This window comes from Zonotrichia leucophrys, chromosome 29, assembly GCF_028769735.1.
Source record: "Zonotrichia leucophrys gambelii isolate GWCS_2022_RI chromosome 29, RI_Zleu_2.0, whole genome shotgun sequence".
In the NCBI taxonomy this organism is placed as follows: Eukaryota; Metazoa; Chordata; class Aves; order Passeriformes; family Passerellidae; genus Zonotrichia; species Zonotrichia leucophrys.
In genome coordinates this window covers 2,263,206-2,266,996 of record NC_088198.1, presented here as the reverse complement: position 1 = coordinate 2,266,996, position 3,791 = coordinate 2,263,206, and the positions used below count along the sequence as shown (strand labels likewise).

The following is a 3,791-nucleotide window of genomic DNA, read 5'->3' as shown; positions in this document are numbered from 1 at the left end:
TTGAGCACCAAGCCGGGGATTGAGCACCGAGCACCGAGCACCAGGCACCAGGCCTTGATCACCGCACCGGGCATTGAGCACCAAACCGAGCACCGGACACCGGGCATTGAGCACCGCACCGGGCCCTGAGCACCAAACCGGACACCGAGCACCGAGCACGGGGCGGGGCGGGGCCGGGAGCGGCGGCGGGGCCGGGTCTATGCGGAGCGCGGCGCAGAGGAGGCGCGAGAGTCACGGTGGCCGAGTGGTTAAGGCGTTGGACTCGAAATCCAATGGGGTTTCCCCGCACAGGTTCGAATCCTGTCCGTGACGCCACGCTCACTTTTGCTGGTGGGAGACACACGCGGGAGCTCCGCCGGTAACGGCGAGCGCACACACGGTGCACGTCCGGTACCGGCTCTTTTAACGGCGGGAACAGCGGGGAAAACTCATTCTCAGCGTCCGGTACCGGCTCTTTTAACGGTGGGGGCATCACGGAGCCTCCCGCCCGCCGGTACCGGCTCCTTTAACGGCGGGGATACCTGGGACCACACACGCTCAGTCTCCGGTACCGGCTCCTTTAACGGCAGGAACAACGGGGACCTCCCCACAGGTCCTGGCTCTTCTAACGGGGATCCTCGCCCGGTTACCGGCTCTTAACGGCGGCAGCAGCGGATGGAACGCGTGCTCGGCCTCCGGTACCGGCTCCTTTAACGGCGGGAGGATCGGAGAGTGGCCAAGCCCCGGTACCGGCTCCTTTAGGGGTGGGAATAACGGGGAACGCCCTCGAATCCCGGTTCCTTTAATGGGGTGGGAGCAGCAGGGACCCCCCAATCCCAATCCTGGCTCTTTTTGGGGTGGGACCCCCCAATCCCATCTCTTTTGGGGGTGGGGACCCCCCAGTTTCAGTCCCATCACTTTTTAGGGTGGGGACCCCCCAATTTCAGCTCTTTTAGGGATGGGGACCCCCCAATTCCAGCCCCATCTCTTTTAGGGGTGGGGACCCCCCAATCCCAATCCTGGCTCTTTTTGAGGTGGGACCCCCCAATCCCAGTCCCATCACTTTTTGGGGTGGGGACCCCTCAATTTCAGCTCTTTTAGGGTGGGGACCCCCCAATCCCATCACTTTTTAGGGTGGGACCCCCCAAATCCATCTCTTTTTAGGGTGGGACCCCCCAATCCCAATCCTAGCTCATTTAGGGGTGGGGACCCCCAGTCCCATCACTTTTTGGGGTAGGACCCCCCAATTCCAGCTCTTTTAGGGGTGGGGACCCCCAGTCCCAGTTCTTTTTAGGGTGGGACCCCCAATCCCATCACTTTTTGGGGTGGGGACCCCCAATCCCAATCCTAGCTCATTTAGGGTTGGGGACCCCCAATCCCAGCCCTTTTAGGGTGGGACCCCCCAATCCCAGCTCTTTTAGGGTGGGGACCCCCCAATCCCAGCTCTTTTTGGGTGGGGACCCCCCAATCCCAGCCCTTTTTAGGGTGGGACCCCCCAATCCCAATCCTAGCTCATTTAGGGGTGGGGACCCCCAATCCCAGCCCTTTTTAGGGTGGGACCCCCCAATCCCAGCCCCATCTCTTTTTAGGGTGGGGACCCCCCAATCCCAGCCCATTTTAGGGTGGGGACCCCCCAATCCCAGCCCATTTTAGGGGTGGGGACCCCCCAATCCCATCTCTTTTTAGGGTGGGGACCCCCCAATCCCATCACTTTTTGGGGTGAGGACCCCCAAATCCCAATCCTAGCTAATTTAGGGGTGGGGACCCCCAATTCCAGCCCTTTTTAGGGTGGGACCCCCCAGTTTCAGTCCCAGTTCTTTTTAGGGTGGGACCCCCCCAATCCCAATCCTGGCTCTTTCTGGGGTGAGGACCCCCCAATCCCAATCCTGGCTCATTTAGGGGGGGGGACCCCCAGTCCCATCACTTTTTAGGGTGGGACCCCCCAATTTCAGCTCTTTTAGGGTGGGACCCCCCAATCCCAGACCCATCACTTTTTAGGGTGGGGACCCCCCAATTTCAGCTCTTTTGGGGTGGGGACCCCCAATCCCATCTCTTTTTAGGGTGGGAACCCCCCAATCCCAGCCCTTTTTAGGGTGGGACCCCCCAATCCCAGACCATCTCTTTTTAGGGTGGGGACCCCCCAATCCATCACTTTTTGGGGTGAGGACCCCCAAATCCCAATCCTAGCTAATTTAGGGGTGGGGACCCCCAATCCCATCACTTTTTAGGGTGGGGACCCCCCAGTTTCAGCTCTTTTTGGGGTGGGGACCCCCCAATTCCAGCTCTTTTTAGGGTGGGAACCCCAGTTTCAGTCCCAGCTCTTTTTGGGGTGGGGACCCCCAATCCCAGCTCTTTTAGGGTGGGGACCCCCCAATCCCAGCTCTTTTTGGGGTGGGGACCCCCCAATCCCAATCCTGGCTCTTTTTGGGGTGGGACCCCCCAATCCCATCTCTTTTGGGGGTGGGGACCCCCAATTCCAGCCCTTTTAGGGATGGGGACCCCCCAATCCCATCACTTTTTGGGGTGGGACCCCCCAATCCCATCTCTTTTGGGGGTGGGGACCCCCAATTCCAGCCCTTTTTAGGGTGGGACCCCCCAATCCCAGCCCTTTTTGGGGTGAGGACCCCCAAATCCCAATCCTAGCTCATTTAGGGGTGGGGACCCCCAGTCCCAGTTCTTTTTGGGGTGGGACCCCCCAAATCCCATCTCTTTTTGGGGTGAGGACCCCCCAATCCCTATCCTAGCTAATTTAGGGGTGGGGACCCCCAGTCCCATCACTTTTTGGGGTAGGACCCCCCAATTCCAGCTCTTTTAGGGGTGGGGACCCCCAGTCCCAGCTCTTTTTGGGGTGGGACCCCCCAGACCCATCACTTTTTGGGGTGGGGACCCCCAATCCAAATCCTGGCTCTTTTTAGGGTGGGGACCCCCCAATTCCAGCTCTTTTAGGGTGGGGACCCCCCAGTTTCAGTCCCAGTTCTTTTTAGCATGGGGACCCCCCAATCCCAGCTCTTTTTGGGGTGGGGACCCCCCAATCCCAATCCTAGCTCATTTAGGGGTGGGGACCCCCAATCCCAGCCCTTTTTAGGGTGGGAACCCCCCAATCCCAGACCATCTCTTTTTAGGGTGGGGACCCCCCAATTCCAGCCCTTTTTAGGGTGAGGACCCCCCAATCCCAGACCATCTCTTTTAGGGTGGGGACCCCCCAGTTTCAGTCCCAGTTCTTTTTAGGGTGGGACCCCCAATCCCATCACTTTTTGGGGTGGGGACCCCCAATCCCAGCTCTTTTTGGGGTGGGACCCCCCAGTTTCAGCCCTTTTTAGGATGGGGACCCCCAATCCCAGCCCTTTTTGGGGTGGGCACAGAGGGAACCCCCCAAGACCCTCACCCACCCCCATTCCCTTTTAGAACTGACATTTATTAACCCCTAAATCCCCCCAGGATCCCAAACCCACCCATTTTCACCCCAAAACTGAGCCCCCCGACACAGAGGGAGGGTTTTGGGGTGCAGGAGGAGCCCCCCAAAACGGGGATAAAGCAACCAGAATTCTGTTTATTGATCACTTCAATCCCTGCCTCCCTCCAGATCTGCCGGGAGGAGAAAACAATGATAAAAAAAACCCCAAAAAACAACAAAATAAATGCAAATAAATTAAATTAAATTCCCAACGAGTCCCAGGCCAGAGGTGCCTGCCCATGACGGTTACTTGGAAAAATCAAATTAAAAAAGGGAGAGTAAAAAAAAAAAAAAAAAAAAAAAAAATCAGAAAAAAGGTAAAAATAAAAAAAATTAAAAATACAGAATAATCAGGAGG

The 3,791-nt window shown here is 57.6% G+C and overlaps 1 non-coding gene across 1 annotated transcript; it reads left to right on the top strand.

Moving 5' to 3' along the window:
* Positions 1-230: 230 nt before the first annotated feature.
* On the top strand, positions 231-312 carry TRNAS-CGA (transfer RNA serine (anticodon CGA)). The gene has a single exon. It is a non-coding gene; the product is annotated as a tRNA-Ser (tRNA).
* The last annotated feature ends 3,479 nt before the right edge of the window (positions 313-3,791 follow it).